The 19,524-nt window shown below is 38.9% G+C and overlaps 1 long non-coding RNA gene across 1 annotated transcript; it reads right to left on the minus strand.

The window, feature by feature from the left end:
* Positions 1-11,577: 11,577 nt before the first annotated feature.
* LOC135143787 (uncharacterized) lies at positions 11,578-12,785 on the minus strand. The gene is made up of 4 exons (XR_010282896.1): positions 12,546-12,785; positions 12,146-12,447; positions 11,914-12,084; positions 11,578-11,867 (listed from the first exon to the last, which is right to left on the minus strand). It is a non-coding gene; the product is annotated as an uncharacterized LOC135143787 (long non-coding RNA).
* Between the last annotated feature and the right edge of the window lie 6,739 nt (positions 12,786-19,524).

Below are 19,524 nucleotides of genomic sequence, written 5' to 3' on the forward strand. Positions count from 1 at the left end.
CAGTTTCCTCCGTAGGTTTGGGACACTTTCAGTAAGTTGCATAGGATCAATGACAGGATTTTTATCACCCACATTCTCCTCATTACTAGAAACATCGATCGGTTTCTGAGTTTTAGAACTTGCAGATGAAATAATCATAGAGTAACTTAAACAACGACGGCGATTTTCCTCTGTCAACGAGGACAGTGCATTCTCACTAGCTGATTTATCAGTATCAGTATTGTCAACCTTAGGACCACTTTTTACCCCAAAAGAATATCGACGATTTTCTTGTGCACTCAAACTGGCAGCTCGGGAAGAACGCAATGTAATTGCTTCCAATTTTAGGGCTGTTATCTCACTCTGGATCTGGGTAGTCATAGCAGTTTGCGCCACAATTAATGACTTGCAGCTAGCCACCTCCTCGGCTAAGGTAGAAAATCCACCGAGATTCATTAGAGGATAAAATGTTATCAAAATATAGGGTTTCTCCGGAATAAATGCAAAAATTACCCGATTCGTAAAATATGATTCACGACGTTGTTGTAAAATAATTGTGTACGGATGGAACTTCATATGCTTCAAACCACGAACATTGTCTGACATTTTTTGCAGTCGGCCCTATGCTTATCGGAAGGTTTTCATTGACGTGATTTCTCAGCATTTTTTTCCATTTTGGTCATGTTCGGGAGGTTTTCGGGGTAATTTAACGATTCTACAAATTAACAACGTTGGTGCATACACGGATGGCGCTTTCTGCACCATTCAAATAGTTTGATATACTGAGCTGTTTGCCTCATGTTTTTAAAAATTTGTAATCAAATTCATAAGTTGGCATATTTGGTTGTCCATGTATTCAGTTACGGTATATGTCATGTAGATTGAATTGTGTGTACTATTGTGAATTCCAGATAATAGTTTCGAAGTTAAAAATGTAGTCAGAAAATTGGCGAAAGTCAACCACATGATTTACAGTGTGGAATGTTTTTTCTCGACTACTTAATTGATTCCTTTTTTTTTAGCGGAGAAAAGATTCGAAGTAGAAAAAATAATATAAAATACACGTTGCATAAGGTATTTTAGCGCACTCATCTCTGAGAAAACTCGTCTGACGACACATTTTAAAATTTTGGGATTCTAAAACAGTTTTTTTTTAGCGGAAAGTCTGGCTCCGTTCCACGACTTTGGCGTATTGAGATTCCGAAGGAGCAGTATTGGTTAGCCAACTTTCAACGTCAATATGTGCGGTGGTATTCCAGAAAGCTGCAATAAATTGAGAAATTCGATTCTAATAATTAACAGCTTGATCCTGTTTTGTATTCCGTAATCGCAGCGGAAATTTTCAATTGCATCTTATTATTGATTCGATTGACGGATGTCCCCTGTGTTGTACGATCAGCTGGAAGTTTGTCGTCCCTCTCCTCTCCTGTGCAGAAACAGCTCCAAGTACACACACACATATTAGTCGACAGTGTAATTATTTGAAACTAGCTTTACATCTCCAGAGAACCGAATTCTTCAGGCCTGCGTTCAGCTGATTTGCTGGTGTTGATCTTGGAATGATGGGCAAAGTTTGACGGAAGTCACCGGCGGGCAGTATCAGAGCTCCGTCCATTGGATGTTGAACGCTTCGGAAATACATTCAAGTGCCTCAATTCCTTTCTTATGGCTCACGGTACATTCCTCCCAAATAATCAGTTGGCATGTTTTCAGTACAGTTGCCAGTTGAAATAATTTTACAAGATTGCAAAGAGGATTTGCAGCTAGATATAAATTCAATAGCAGCTTGAGAGCCGAATGGGCCGTGACTCTTCCATCGAGTAGCGTTGTAATTCCCGATGATGCCACACACATGTTTCATTCGAATTTCGACGACTAGGTATCACATTGAGTAGAAATATCTTTCCTATGCCTCCTAGTGCATCAAGAAAAAGAAGTTCAACATTTCCGCCTATAAATTCTCCGTAACTGTGTCGCATACGAGTCGTTGATCGTTTGTTAAGAGTGTTTTCTGAGCCTCAACATAAACTTGCAGTGCATCGACGTGATATAGTTTATCTCGCTCATGACATGAATAATTAACCATTATTCTTTGGTACTTATTCAGTAATTATAGTTAGTAAATATATGAGTAATTATATTTCTCAGTTTCAAACTTTAAATAACTCACACAAAAAACGCAAAATTTGTTATTCAAGTAAGTGTTGGACGCAAAGGCTCTGAAAACACCATTTTTCGCAGCGATTTACAATTCCGAAAATTAAAATTTGGATCGAAGCTGACAAATGCACCAAAAGTCACCTACCTTGTTCTGTTCAGCCTCCCGGGTTAAAGGTTCCGTACATCGCCTGTACAATTATGAACCATGTGTCCAATTTCGCGCCAACACTGCACGAATGACGTCACAAAAGATGCCAACTACGTTCACGTAACGCCCACCTTCTCCATGTTACCTCTACGAAGGTTTTTTGACAACTCCAACCCCTAGTAGTGGGGTTTTTGCTTGGTACTATGGCGCCCCTAACGGGAAGTGACCGAAATACGTTTGTCAGCATTCCGCGGGAGAAACAGACATAATTAAAACAAAATATCGAACAAACTTTGAACCGGAACATTCCACCCACCAAAAGAAAAATAATTTTTTTTTTACGTAGGTTCAAGCACAATTAAAAACTAAAGCTTCGATTTAAAATTAACTAATTGACTATGTGAGGTATGTGTAAATTATTGACCGGGTAAGGGGCACATCTTCACCAAAGGACGCGTAACTGTCCCACTCGTGGTGCGCACTTGTGCCTCCTTCACTATCCCGTGTTTACCGGAATGCATTGACACAATTCGGTCAAGTTACCATAGCAAGGGGGGTGTCAAATCGGCCTTTATTATCACAAGCGCACCCACTGCGGGTGGTTTATGTAATGTGTTCCACTTATTGCGTTGCTGCAAAGTGTGGAGATGTCCTTGATGCCATCGACGCCAAAAATCCTGGTTGAATGAGCTGCCACCTACTCAGGCGATTCAAACGCGCCGCCTCCAAACGTTTGTCAGGGATCGCCACCATTAGTCCCGTGGTCAAGAAATGTCCGGGCATCAGTACCAATAGATCGTCCGGATTATCCACGGAAATAGGACACAAGGGTCGCGAATTTAATGCCGCTTCAATTGGCGCCAATCACTATATAAGTCGGTGTACTATCCTCGGCATGTCACCAGACGACGCAAAACCCCTAAAAATCCTACCGACGTTAAGTCCGATACTAGTTCTAGATGAATGGCTTTTACCGCGAAGCAAACAAAAACGCAAACGTACGCCTTCAAACGAGATGAACCTCGACGCCTCCCCATTGTAATAGAGAACCGACGGGCAAAATCTACTCCATAGTGAGAGAAGACCTTCGCTTGAGTTACTCGTGGTTTAGGTAGTTCGCCCATGAGAAGAGTAGATTTCGGATTTACGCGAAAACATCTATTGCATCGTCCTAGGGTATGTTCAATAGCTCGGCGACTAGACAAAATCCAAAATCCGCGTAGCAACAGATATTGTAATGTACACAGTCCGACATGTAAGTGCCCCCGATGGGCGGCTTCGATGATTAATTCCGTTAGACGATGCGAACCTGGCAATAAAATGGGGTGCATGGTTTCGTAGGGCAATTCCGCCTGTTGCAACTTTTCTCCAACGCGAATCACACCGTTATCCAGGAAAGAAGATAGTTTGCTTAGGGATTTCGAACATATGTTCTGTTACGTGGCTCTCGACCGCGACCAGGCTCAACCGGGAAGGCCGTGGGTGATGGTACAAAAAAAATAAAATAAAATTGGAGCCTACAATTAATTACATTTATTTAGAACAGGGGGAGGTGAGTGACTGTGTGACTGACTACAACATGATACTAACGACCTAAAGATAAAAAAAAAACTTAAATAAATTTCTATCCTAACCCTATAATGAGTACTTCGCGTCCGTACCGCAACAGTGCCGATCCTGGCGGTGGCGAAGATGCCGAACGCGAATATACTTAACCAAAAAAAAAAAAAAATACAAGAAAATAAAATAGTACCTAATACCATACAACTAACGCCTCTCCTTCTTTCCGGAGTCCAGCACGGCGTCCTTACTTAGAAAAGGGTGGTGGGGCGGAGCGGCTAGTCGACCTTCGTCTAAACTTCAAACAAAAACCTTTCCACGCCAAGAGCGCAAAAAGATGGCAACACGGAGAAAAGAAGAGGGAAAAAACCAACGGTAAAAGTAAAGAAAACAAGAAAGGCCTCTGATGGTGCGCGGCCTTAAAGTGGATTTTCGGGGGTCACAAAAACACAGGACACACGTCCTCGTTCCCAAATGCGGTGGCCTCGATTCGTCTCTAACGCAACTTGGAGGAGAGTAATGCCACAACTGGCCAAAATAAGGGCTCTACCTCCAAAAATGGCCCCTTCGCACTGGATACCCTGAAAACACCCGCACCCGTTCCCAACGACTCGAAAAAAAATGGAGTCCCTCCTGTTTTTTTTCCTCTCTGTGGCGTGCGCGGTCCGAAATACCCAAATCGATTAAGGGAGGGGAAAATATCGATACCCCGAATCAATGAGAGCTGTCAACCCACCTCACAAACTGATGTAAACAAATCAAATTAACCAAAATCGTATCAGTTCCTCTTTTCCAATGACCGAATTTCATTCGCAAATACTGTGGCTTGCACACTCCGTACAAGCACTAACATCGCACGATGTAACTCCCGCATGTGCAATAGTCCCGATTCCCTTTCTTCTTTCCCAACTCTTAAATTTCTAATAAAACGCAGACAGTACGCGATAGTGCCCTGAATTTTCCGAAATGACGAGAATCTGTTCAACAAGGTGATCGACCATTCTTCAGAAACACGACTAGTTAGAACCTTTCGTCGTTTCTCAGATTCCGCGTCATAGCGGATGTACGACAAGCTCCTGCGGGAGTAAACCTCTCGACGCGCAGTCGGCCGGATTATCACACCCGCTGACGTGATTCCATATCGACGGCTTCGGGCTATCTTGTATATGTGTGACCCTATTCGCGACATCGGTGGGGCGGCGACTTAATCCACGTCAGTGTCACCCTCGAATCAGACCACGCATACACCTTGTTTTTAGTACTTCCTTGAAGGTAATGCCAGTAAGTTGGCCAATAGAACCGCCGCGCACAATTCTAACCGGGGCAACGAAATTTCTGGATTTCTCGGCAACCAGACGAATCTGAACTTCTCTTGTAGGGCTAGATTGACGTAACTAAACCACGGCACCGAAACCGCGTCCGATGCATTCGCAAAACCATGTACTTCGGACGTGACGATACCATCATCAGTACACCGTCGCGGTATTGACACCTTACACAATTCCGGTACTTGAGCCTGAAAAGCAGACCATAAATTGACAATATGCGAGGGCGGAGTATCATCCCATCCAATACCGATACTCCAGACTTTTGAATTAGCTGTTTGGCCATTAATGTGAGGGGTGCGAGAAAACCTAAAGGGTCGTAAATTCGAACAATTTCCGATAGAATGCTACGCTTGGTACAAGGACGAATCTGTGCGTCTGTCCGTAATTGTCAGATGAAAATCGATAAGGTTGTTCATTTTCAACAGGAACGGATCTTACGAGCCTCCTGTGGTTTCCTACATTCCGGATCGGCCAAATTTAAATTGCGTGTATGCCGAAATTGTCTCAGTTGATTTTGACACGCGGGCAATGTGGGAATGTCGCCGCAAATTTTTGGTACTATTAACATTTGGGTTTTTAACACAAATTTGGGAGTTTGATGCGACTTCACTTTGCATTGTATTAAGCCCGAAATACAGCAATTTGAATGGTCGACGCGTGACAGAGAGTGGGGAGGTCGGGTTCTTTCTTATTTGAATTTAACGGTTTTTGGGAGTGTCGGTTGAGATGAGAAGAAGAGTGCGTTGCGCTAGAATCGTTCTTTAAAGTTGGATCTCCCACAGGAGAGAAGGAAAAGTTGTCGTTGTGCGTAGAGAAAGGGGCAGAGTTTTGAGTTGTTGGGGTTTGTCAGGAAAAAGAGCCGTCCTAGACACAGGTAGGGGACCAGTCCAAAATCAAGAAATACTAACGTGTTTTCCCGCACGAAAGAGGCCCTTGTTGTTTTGTTGATGGTGTCCCCATCTATAGAATTGAAAACTTCCTGCTCGGGACCAAGGGTTACTTTTTATCGAGTCGACGTGGACTAGGGAGTTGCCAAGGCAGCATCCGTATTTGGGGGTTATCTGTTTTTCCTCTACCTACCGACTGAGGGTACCGTGCTGACCAAGGGCTGCGATAGGACTCCGACTCTTCATCAGAAAACCGTAGTGATATCGTATTGAAAAACATTTGCGTTTTTTGTCATATATGAGATAGTTGGCGAAACCATTATTTACGTCAATAGTTGAAGGTTAAACGTCCTTGTTGTGCGGTGGTTTCATTAACAACACATTTTTGTCCCAAGTATAGCTATATTTGAGAAGGCTGAAAGGTCAAATTCTTAATTCTAATTGAGTTGTAATCAAAATTCCAAATAACTGGCAAGAAAGGCAAAAAACCGGTCTGCGGGCGCCAACTGTATTGTCTGGGTACTGCCACCACCTCTTTAATTTTAGCGTAATTGTTAATGTTAATACTCCTCTTTAATATGTAATATTGCGAATTAGTAGTTTTATTTTGATCAGTAAGCGAAGCAGTGTTCATTTAATGCCATTTTATTAAAGTGTTACTAACCGTACTACACTTAGAAGTTAAGATCATTTTTCAATAAACGTGTCAGTTAGTATTTAAAAGATTTTATTGGGATTTGAGTAGCCTCAGCCCTACCAAACCTTTTGTGAGACTACTATTATTTTTGGCTGAGTGGCGCCCTTTATCACCCAGTCTAACCATTGAAAGGTAAGTTAAACCCGTTTTCCGGATCTGAGCACCGGCAAAAAAAAAACACAACTCTGAACGTTGGAGTTATTAGGGAATTGTGACAAGAGTTGTTGAACTTTATTTAAAATTAAATAGATAAATAAAATATCAGACACTGAAAATTTTTAATTACTCTATCTTCGTAAATCTTTTTCCCCGTTTTTGGAAGGAGTGTTCTAAAATTGTTGTTAATATTTTATTGCCAAACGTTGAACAACTAGAGCTTTTTGGCATTTATAAAACCCATTTCTGTTGAATTTGAATTGCATAATTTCACTTGCTCCAAAATTATTCAGTTACAATTTCAACAAAATGATATACAGCTTGCGGCTACTTTCATAACTGTATCGCATTGTCTTGCAAATTAAAAGAACTTTTAGCATTGTTTAGTTTCCACAAAAGCACCTGACATTGAATTTAAGTTTAAAATTGTAATAAAAATTGCTCTTATAAATGTATCCCTATGTTAGTTATACCAGACACATGGAACGAAAAAACCCGTGGCAAAGATTAACACATTTATTACAACAAAACAAGTGGAATATACATTGGGACAGTAAACGCAGACACGCGCGCGGATGACCGCCGACCAGCCATCGTTGTTGTTGCAGCCGTGGTCGCGCACGCGCCCGATCGGTACTCTTGGAAGTGTCGCCGGTACTGCGTACGGTATTGACGCTGTTACTCGCACGATACCGTCTATTTCCAACGTCCCCCCTCGAGTCAAGTGTCACCCACAGTCTTTTAACAGTCCATATACAGTCCTTCGTGAACGTCAGATTCCACACACGCCGCGAATTAACCCCCGATTTGAAGGCCCATAAGCCGCAAACACAACTCGTGCTTCGGCCTAGGAAGTCCCTTGGTCATCACGTCCGCAACTTGGTCGTCTGTCGGAATGTAAGCGACCGAGACGCTCCTGTCCCGTATCGCGTCCCTCACGAAGTGGTCTCTGATGTCTATATGTCTACTTCTGGCGTGAAAAGTCGGATTTTCAACCAACTTCAGGGAACCCTTATTGTCGCAGTATACGGTTATGTCACCCAGGTCCTCCAAACCCAGCTCGCGGATGAATCGTTCCAAATAAATGGCTTCTTTCGCGCATTCTGCCATCCCCATGTACTCAGCCTCGGTGGTGGATAGCGCACCCGTTCTTTGTTTTCGGGAGTCCCAGGAAATCGGGCCTCCGTTAAAGATGAACACGTACCCGGTATACGATCGCCGGTCCTCGGAACAGTTTCCCCACTAGCGGCAAAGGCGATATCCGGGCGGGTCGTCGTCGATAAATATGTGATGGCGCCGACCAACTCACGGTACGGGAGTTTCGCATCCTCCTCGGTCTGGTTTTCGTTCTTCCTCAACTTGAGACTGGTATCTATTGGTGTGGCTACAGGTTTGCATTCGGACATCCCGAATCGTCGAAGAACTTCCTTGACGCAGCCTTGCTGCACGACAACCGATCACCCTCTTTTGCTGTGGGCGATTTACCAGCTCCTATGTATTGTTTCAGATGATGGACTTCATTTCGGCTGCGATCGCTTGATCCCATTCGCTCACCTCTGGACCTGCCATAGCTTCCTTTATCGGGATCTCGCAGGTTAGTCCGAATTCAGCTACGCTGGCTTCTTCCTGGATTTCATGGTATACCTTTTGTGGGCGCCCTCTTTGTCCTGTTCTGACCATCTTGGATCTTCCGGGTCCCCTCTTGATAACTTTATCCCCAGGACCTGCGACAGCCTCTTCGTCTTCTGCCTCTTGCTCTTCGACCTCCAGATCTTCATCATTCTCGACAGGCGTGGGTACTGGTCTGACAGATACGATCGGAATTTCAAGTTCACTCACACGGTCAACTTGTGGGTGGTCCAGTTCTTCATCATTGAGAAGCGTGAATGATTCGCTTCGAACACCTATGTTAATACCCGGTACCCCTTGAAACAGCTAGGATACCCCACAAATATACCTTCTCGGGTTTTGGGTTCCAGTTTCCCTCTGCCGGGTTTTGTATCTAGTACAAGCACCCTCGTACCAAATACTTTCAAGTGTTTGGTGTGTAGTTTCTTTCCACACCAGATTTCGTACGGTGTCTTCCCATTTAGACTCTTTGATGGGCATCTGTTTTTCAGATAATTCGCAGTGTTTACGGCTTCGGCCCAAAAGAAAGGGGGTAGGCCCGATTCGATCAGCAAACATCGAGCCATGTCTAACAGTGTTCTGTTTTTACGTTCGGACACTCCGTTCTGTTCTGGATTGTACGGAACAGTCAGTCTTATGGAGATACCCTTTTCCCTCAGCAACTGATCAAACTCTTAATTGACGAACTCTGTGCCATTATCGGACTGGATGCATTTGAGCCTCACTCCTTTCTGATTTTCCATGAGGGCAATCACCTCACGTGCCTTCTCAATGGTTTCTCCTTTGGAGTGCAAAAATCTCACCTCGCACCATCGGGAGTGGTCATCTATAAATTCATTAAAATATTTTGCCTTACCAAGAGACTCAGTGTGCATTGGTCCACACATGTCTGTGTGAACCAAATCCAGGGGCTGCGATCTTCGCTTGGACATCTTTGGAAAAGTAGTCTGCGTCATCTTTCCTTGGTGACAGACTTCGCAGGAGAAATCGCCCCTATTAGATTCGTTTAGCTTTGGTCCGCGCACTACTGCGCAGTTGAACGCGTTCGTCAAGTCTTGTAAGATTTAAATGTCCGAATCGGCGATGCCACAGTTCGAGTTTCGAATTGTTCTCTTGACACGACACGAGAGCCGATTTAACTTAACTTTACCGTCAGCGCCGTATACAAACGCGCAGTTGCGCTTAAACACCACTTTGCATCCTTTGTCTGTCATCTTGCTCACCGATAACAACTTGGAGGGCACATGTAATGCTTGATTGAGACTGATGTCTACGATTTGTCCAGAAAATTCGGCTGTGAGTGACGCAACACCAGTTGAGGAGATCTTGGCCGACTCGTTGTTGGTTAAACTCAACTCTAACTCAGCGACTTCTTCTAGCTTCTTGAAATCGCGCAAATCGTTGCTCATATGCGAAGCCGCGCCACTGTCTAGACACCATCTAGGAAGGTTTAGCTTACTTTTCGAGGCGCTCAGGGAGACGTTTGCGATTTTCGCCCTGTGGGTACGACATTCCGCCGCTTTGTGTCCTTTTTTCTTGAATTTAAAACACCGAATCTCGCATCTGTCTCTCCGTTTCGTGCCTTCTGTGCTGCCCCCATGTTTGTTCTCGTTCTGACGCCACTGGTTCTTGGCCAGCATTGCGTCCGAGGAGTTCAGTCGACAATTATTGCCGCGTCTGTTGTTAATGCGCGTGTCGCTCTCTTCAATGAATTTAATACGCAGAACCTCGGTCGTGGGAAGTTCGTCCCGCGATTCGATTGCGCAACGGAACATTTAGAAGTTCGCGAGCGAACTGTATAGCAACAAAACGGCTAGGAGATCACAATTTATTTCAATCTCCACATCACCGAGCTTATCAACTGAATCGAAAAATTCCCGCAAGTGCTCGCGCACCTCGCCGTCTTCAGGCATTTTGCACAAAATCAGGTTTTTCAGTAGGGTGGCTTTTCTGGCTGGTCCTTTTGATTTGTAATTCTCCTCTAGTCTTAGCCATATTTCGCGAGACGTACCGCAGTTTTTGATCTGCTTTAACTCCGACGGGCTGATCGACAAAATGATGTGTGACCATGCTTTAGCGTCGTTCTTCTCCCATTCTGCAACTGCAGCATTTGAATTATCCGCCGATAACTTTGGCTTCGGCGTCTGCCACCATTTGCAATTTCCAGGTATCGAAGTTGTCCTTGCCCAAGGCTTCGATTCTGACCGAATTTGATGCCATCTCGTTTTATCCGCCACACAAATGATTTCGAAAAATAAGGAAAACAACCCGCAAATGTCCACGCTAGTTTATCACGGCACATACAATTCGAGTTTCCGACTTAACACCGCGTGTTAGTCCTCGATGGCCGACGCGCACAGCTTCCGATTCACCGTTTCGCGGGCGAACGTAACCTCAACTTTTCCGCACGTGCAAATCTTTGCATTTTGTTTGGAATTCGCGCACGTGGTCTCCCCTGGGTCCATAACCTGTTCGTTATACCAGGCACATGGAACGAAAAAACCCGTGGCAACGATTAACACATTTATTACAACAAAACAAGTGGAATATACATTGGGACGCTAAACGCAGACACGCGCGCGGATGACCGCCGACCAGCCATTGTTGTTATACGCGAACTAAATGACCGTTGGGGGCGCCACTGTTAACTGCAACATGGCCGCTCTAAGGCATATTTGACGTATCCTTTATGGCAAGTCTTAAGTGTCCATCGTGTGAAAAAAGTGTGTTGTGTTAATAAATCGAGCGTTTTTGTAGTGGATTTGTTCAGTTTACAGCCTGTTTCGTTGTTTGTGTCAGTTTTTTTTTGTAGTTCTCATGTTATTAACCCTTTGTTTAACTTTTTAAGTGAACACATGCTAAATCATGTGGTGTTAAAACTTCTGTGAAAACTTTATTAATTATAGCGATTATTGTTTTTTAAATTAAGTGTTCATTTCATACTATGTATGAGTGGAATAATGCATAATAATAAAATAATAAAGCATGAATAATATTTCAGGTTATTGCTGTCACCGTTTTAAACAAAACTGCTAAAACAGCATAAGAAAATGTATTTTTCAGTTTCATAAAAGTTAACAGAACACGTTCTTTCAAGTTTAATTTATGTTTATTACAGAATTTTCCAAACATCTCACAATTTGCAACAATAGCATTAAATAACAGAAAGGATGGTATTCCAGCCATTGTATTTAAATCATTATCAGATTTAAGTGTACTTATAAAAGGTGCCACTAAATCTCCACTTGTCACTTGAATATTTTTATCCTTTTTTTGTGAATTTTGTAAATGTAACAAAGCCTGCACGGTTTCCATTTCTAATGCTAGAAAATAATCTGTTTTTTTAAATATCATCAAATGTATACATACTTGAAACAGTTTTTTGATGTAACTGACTGCTGTCGAAGCAATTTACATCAGTACTATCTGTACTTGAAATTATGTAACCTTCAGATTTTCTCATTGTTGTACTTCTGACTGCTTTAAAGTCTCGATTTTTGGGCCTTCTAGGTAGTAATTCTTTAGTAATGATACTTACATCTACAATATTTCATTTATTGTCTATTATACATTAACAACATTTACCCAAATCTGTACTTACCAGGTAATATTTTTATTTATTTTATCCTATGATGTCTCTAACAAGCTGGAGGCCCAATTACAGGAAACATGACATACACAACACCCAAAAGGCAAGGCGGGAATCGAACCCACGACCCAAGGTGTAGTGGGCAAGCACGAAGCTAACTAACCCACCTGGGTCCTCAAATCAAATCCTCAATATGAAATCATCCTGATTACAATGTAGTGAACACACTTTCATGTGCTTTGTTGCTGGTTTTCCCATATTTAGCTTTACCATCCAAGTCTTATATCTGTCCATTTTTTTCCCTGATTCCTAACCTAAAAATATAATATATATATACATATTATACTGATAATCAAAAACAATTTAGTTAAATACTGATTAAACTAAATTTACTGTTGATATGAATACTTACCTGTTCATAACATTTAAACAAATGACTTGTTTTTTATGGGGAATTTATGAAAAGAGAGCCCACTGTTTCTATTGTTTTTGCTATGGCAGCGAAAAACACAACAATTTGTATTGTTAACAGTCATTTTTTCAGGAATACTGGGACCAACTTATTTAATTTTGTTGGTTTAACATAAAACAACGAAATTTCACTGTACAACCAACAGTATTTTCATCTTTCACTATGCTCCTGAGTAGTGCACATTTTTGACACCAGGTGTCGTATCAGATCATTTAGATCGCGTATTGCAGCCGTGCTCGCGCACACGCCCGATCGGTACTCTTGGAAGTGTCGCCGGTACCGCGTATGGTATTGACGCTGTTACTCGCACGATATCGTCTATTTCCAACACCCTATACTGTATTTCATAAAAGACGGGACACGATTATGCAACTCATAATACACATATTTTAATAACATGCTGTTTTGTTAAGTCTAAGTTAAGCTCTATACAGTGCATCTTTTTTAAAAGTGCCCATAGGAATTCCCATATTATTATACCCCATGTTAAATTATGTCTAAGTAAATATTCAGAGTTGACATTTTTACAGAATGTAATGTGGGTAATTTTTTGGAGATTTTAGCAAAGGTTATGCTTTAAATTAAAGGATATTAAAAAAAATAAATAAATTATTTGGATATTGTTGTCGAAAATATTGTAGGCAGCCATGTAGAAACAGACGGTTCTAGAATGTGATTGGTCGTTCGATTACTGGATTTTAGTGACCCAAATTCGTCAACATGTCGCAGTACACGCTTAAAAAAATGGAAATGGTCACTAATAGACACATACGGATACATAAAAAGTCTATCGACAACAGAGAAATTGCACCAAATTTTGGTTCAGCATTCCTATATCGTCCCATTTTTAAAACAATTTAAAATTTTCATGGCAGTTTTATAAACACAGGTTTTCTCGATCGTGGACATCAAAAACGCAATTTCAGTGAAATTATCTTTTATTTTCATCATTTATGTTTGAATTCCATCATTCTGTTTCACTTCTAAAATCTGCAGTGAAAGTACTGAATGATTAAATTCAAATTATGTTGTCCAAAATGACAAGTCAAAGTGATAAGTCAAAACCTATAATGTACCATATTTTTTTAATCAAAATAATTTTTATTTTTTAAAGCAAAAATTAACAATTTACTGCCAAAAGTAGTACTGAAAATTAAAGTAAAACCCAACGTCATTTTCACCGCAAATCATCTCTGAGTTTTCACCCTAACAAAAGTTAACGTGGGGTCTAAATTTTAGAATAGGAATCCCCATGGCCACTTTTAAAAAAGATGCATTATATAAGTGAAATAATTAATTTGGGAAAATTCACTAGTCTAATCATTCACTCTCTCTTTTACACATTACTTGTTGACTAGGTATTTATCTATTCCACTACACCTTCCGGGATTTCTTAAAAAAAAATATTTGTAAATACATATATTTTTTTGTTTATGTATTTTTACTATTAGGCTAATAGTTACAAGATTCAGTTTCAACACATGCTATATATATGCACCATCAAGAAACAATACACTCGTAAACAATTATGTATGTTAAGATATCTAATGTCAATGTCACAAAAGAATTACTTATTCTAGCATTATAATACCCCTTGTGTGGAATTACCCGGAGCTCTCGGTCGATAGGTACCACCCCCAAAATTATTCATCACCGCCCTCCTGGACGAATGGGTGGCTGACGACCTGACGACCAGTCACACAAACCACCTACTAGAGTAGGTAGTTTGTGACCAGTCACCAATAACATGTCAGCGAGTACGCGTCGCAAATAACATAAATATTTTCATAATTAAGTATATATTGACATGTACATAACATCAATAAATCATATGTTAAAGTGCACGTCTTTCCACAATTAATAATGGCTACAGTTTCCCCACCTCTTTGTTCTGTTTTTATGTACAACTAACTTGGCGATAGGTCCCTTATCACTTTGAAAGGTCGTTCAAAAACTGCACTAAAATTATTCTTACCTGTTTCTTTTTTGATTAAGATTAAATCGTCTTTCTCATATTTCGCTGACCTAACATTTTGATCACACACCTGTTTTCTTTTAATTTTATTTGTAACTAGCTGACCCCGTGAACTCCGTTTCACCTACAATTTAATTTTGAATCTGCAAAATCGAATGCTTTGAAATCTTGCAGATGTTTTAAACATATGATAAGCATAATAAATTTTTATTCAAAATATATTTACTTATCCCCTCCAAAAAATTGATGACGTCAGCCCAAAATTTTGCCAAATGAATCTTATCTAAAATGTCCAAAATAGGATGAGACTATACTTGTGATTTATCATTCCATTCATATTTTTTAGTTTTGCTTATGGGCGGTGTCTCAGAAAAATTAATCACTGGGTCAATTTATTTTATCAAGAATTGCAAAACTGAATTTTGAAATATTGCAGACGTTTTGAAGTTACTGTTTGACATGGTAGGTTTTCAATCAAAATATATCTGTTTATCAAGCCCAAAACCTTGAAGACGTCATGTCAAGATTTTGCCGAATAAATCCTATCTAAAATGTGGAAAATATCATCAGTATATTTTCGTAATTTATCATTGCATTCATATTTTTTAGATCTGCTTTTACAGTGACTCAAAAAAATATATGTATCAGTCAATTTATTTTAGTGAATAACTCAAGAGTTGCAAAAATGAAACTTTGAGATCTTGCAGACGTTTTAAAGTTATTGTAAGCATGGTAAATTGTTAAGAATATGTATTTATTCCCCCCAAAAAATTAATGGAATATCTCACTCGATTTTCGCAGATAATTTTGGGAATATAATACAGTTATTTTTAGTATTACACTGCACCAATCCAAGGTGGTATACGTGTTGATAGTAAATGTTGATTAGGTCATCACAAAATTGTGTGAAGAACAGACTCAACTCGAAAATGCTGAACAGGTTTCATTGTACTTTTGGTGCGAAGGAAGTTCTGTCGAAACAACGTTCGATCAATTTTTTGACAATGGTTGATATAAATAAAACTCGGTAGATGCTCATACGCGAAATACGAGGTATCTACTCGAATATCAAATCAAAATATTTCTAGTTTTTCTAGATGATATTAATATTTCAGTAAGTAACAGTTGATGCTCAAGTAGCATCTCGATACAACAAAAAAGGACAACAGTGACATCAAGGCAAAAATCAAGTCACCAAAATATAAGTTAGCATGGGGTAGACACCTTGAGATGGGAATCTTTATGGCCAGTGTTAGAAAAAACGCACTGCACAATTTATGCATAAATAAAAGTTAATTACTTGAAAAGTTTTCGATATTCCTGCTCCTAATGTGCTTTTCAAACTGAATGCACCTTTTGACGACGTTCCACGTTCATGAAAGTCACCATGTTTAGTTAAAATTCACTCTTACGATCCTACTGGTTTTCTAAGCTGCTTTACAGACAGCTCAGTTATTTGCCACGCCGATGCTCATTTCTAGATTAAATGCTCACAAAACGTGTAGATGTTCAGTTTGTGTCCGGGGAGATACAATGTTTACAAGTAGGTACTCAGTACATAGAGTAGATGCTCAGGTATATAAGAGTAATAATGAAGTAGGTACTTCGTACTTCGAATATGAGTAACTACTCAGTTTTATTCATACCACCCAATGTCTCGCTTCAATGTTTGATTATGTTGATTATGAGCACAACGCTGATCAACTTCCATATCCGAATTACCCATGAAATAAATCATTGCGGTTTGCACCTGAGGTAGTTCGTCGCATATTTGATTGACTTCGCGGACCTATGTGAGCTTGTCGTCTTCTCGACAGAATTATTTTCACAGGTAATCAAATCTGTAAATTTTGTCTTGAGAATTTTAAAATATTGAAAACTTCAAATTAAATCCTCGAATAACGGTAAAGTTTGAGGTTTTGTCGAAACCAACAAAGTGAATATAGGTAAAAAGAATGGCAGATCAAAATGAATAAGAAACTTTCGCAATGTGTAATTAAATTCACTTTAACCAAGACGTTTCTTAAAATAAACGACGTTTTTTTTTACGAAAAAACAAAGAACGATTTGAAATGCAATATACTTTTCACAATCGCACGGAAGAATTAGTTTTGTATGACACGTCAGTTAGACGACAGGTACGTCAGAAACGCCAACTATTGAAATTAATTCGAAGTGGCGATTCCCATACAAAATTTTTAGAATTTTTTTATTTTTTAACTGTTCTTTTAAGTTATCCTTATTTTTTTTTAGTTATAAACCATCCCCGTAATATAAAAACATTTTTAAATCGGTCAAGCCGTTTTTGAGTTTTAGCGAGACTAACAGGAACAGCAATTGATTTTTATTTTATAGACGTTTAAAAAATGGGGGTTGGTGGTAGAAAGGTAAAAATTTAGGGTTATATGTATTTGTTGATGCCAAATCTTAAAAAAATAAAAATAAAAAATTTTGTCCAAAAAATAGACAAACATTTTTTAGGGTGGGCCACCCTTATCACTTAGGGGTTTAAAAAATAGTTTACAACTTATTGTCAGACCTACCGAATATATATAAAAAATTTCATACAAATCGGTCAACCCATTTCGGAGAAGTTCGGTTACAAACACTGTGACGCGAGAATTTTATACATAATGCATTATTTTAGAACAAATTTCATTACCATAAAAAAGGTTAGACTGACTTGACCTTAAAAGATAGACATATGCTGTCGCGGACTTTTCTTTAGAACTTTTAGAGGGGAACAATTTCGTCATACATGATTTTTACGTAACTTTAACCGTTTAAGCAGCGTAAGTAACGGAAGCTGTCAAAGGAGGAATAATTTTCCCGTTTTTCCGAATTCTTCATTGCTACTTCGCTCCTAATGATCGTAGCGTGATGTTATATAGCCTATATGTAGATATGATACATGGACTATCCAACACAAAAAGATTTTTTGAATTTGAACCAGTAGTTTCTCTAGATAAGCGTGTTCAAATAAACAAAAGTTTCAGCTTTATTATATAAGTATAGATTAAATTATTCCTAATATCTAAATGAGCTCGTAACCTAAACTTCAATTCTAATGGATAACTATTAAAGTTATACAAAGGATCTACGTATGTAGTTAAATGCGTTGGAAGTTGGTAAGATATGTATCTTACCAAATACTAATTCAAAAGGCGTGTGCTGAATTTTAGTATGAACAGTTGTTTTATAACTGAAACACCAATAAGGTATACAAAAACTCCAGTTTGTTGTCTGATTAGTACACATGGTTCTTAAATATGCACCTAAAACTTTATGTGAAGTTTCCAAAACGCCTATACTCTCATGATTAGAGAGCGGAAAATATGCAGCAAAATTTTGGGAAATATGATCATATGATATGCACCAAATTTATGCAAATATGCAGTAACTTTCTTAATATATGCAGAGATATGCAGTTGCATATGCTCCAAAAATTTAAAAAAAGCTCAATAAGCGACCTAAATTTATTTACAAATCACAAAAACAGGCTTCCCGAGCTTACGTTTTATTACAAAAAATACATAAATCACATTGCAAAGTGTTCAATTACATCTCACTACCACATAAATCACTCTAACACATAGATCACACTTTTACTAAAAAATAAATACAAACAGAACAAATTAAAAAATAGTAGTAATCAACTGTTTAATTACTATTTTGGTAACAATTTGTTTTTAAATATTTTTCGAAATATTGTAACAAAAAGTTTTTCCTGTGATTCTCTAGTATGTATTTCTAAATCGAAAAACTGCGAACTTACCGGTCTAGAAAAATGAAAAATAATAGGATAATGTCCCTCCGAGCACCACAAAACATACCATTAATACACCGAAAGAACGAATAAAAATGTTGGGAATGAACTTATTTCCAAAAGTAATTAGGGCGCGATTTTATCTGGAAGGATGGCTTAACACCCAGTGGTTTCTCCAAACTACCATAAAATCCAAACCTTTCCTAGTTATTTGAACCTCAGGACAATATTTGCGATATGATTAATGAAATTTCGTCTTTCTAGATAAATGTCGATAGAATGACAATCATTTTTTATTTCAAAGTAGCACAAAAATTGATAAAAATGCAAAATATGCACCCGTTACGTAAAATATGCAGCAGAAAGCAAATATATGCAAATATGCAATTTTTTTACAGCTGTATTCATTTTTAATTAGCATGATTCGTTCACAAATTAAATATCAAGACTTATATGCAAAAAATAACGGATATGCAAATTTCATAAAATCCGCTCTCTACTCATGATGATATGCTGTTGAATGATTTTTTTTAGCAAACTGCAAACTTCATTCATTGTACTTGAAATAAATTCAGTTCCTTGATCAATGGATATTATTTTAGGAACTCCATATCTTAAAATAAAATTTTCGACAAATAATAAAAATAATATTTAAAAACATATAATAGCCATAACGATGAAACCAGCACTAAAATAAGACAGAAATAACAACATCAACATAAGTAAGGAGTTCTATTTATCTTTTTTTTAATATTTTAAGTTTTTATAATATAACATAACATAACATATATTTCGCCATCAATTCTGTTACACGGCAACGTCACAAATTACACAAAATATATGTATTACAAATCACACACGAATTAAAATATAATTAAAAGTAAACCAAAACCTCCATTGAATTTCACTATAGGGGAAGTCTTCTACAGTATATGGTACGATGGTCAATAAAAATGTCTTCAGTTTATTCTCCAATTCCTTTAAAGTTGTTTTCTTTTCTTGTTTTCTGTTGTTGCTTCCTCTATATATCCTGGATCCCTTATTGGCATATTTCTAGGTCTTCTAGGCTCCACCAGTTCGGGGAGCAAGCAATTTAAATAAAATGCCTTTAATTTGGTTTCTATTTTTGTTAACCAAAAGACGTCGTCGTCTCGAAAAATAGTTTCTATTTTAACTCC

The sequence above is a fragment of the Zophobas morio genome, unplaced genomic scaffold, assembly GCF_036711695.1.
Source record: "Zophobas morio isolate AGI-343-1 ecotype UQ-CSIRO unplaced genomic scaffold, CSIRO_AGI_Zmor_V1 ptg000076l, whole genome shotgun sequence".
Classification (NCBI taxonomy): domain Eukaryota; kingdom Metazoa; phylum Arthropoda; class Insecta; order Coleoptera; family Tenebrionidae; genus Zophobas; species Zophobas morio.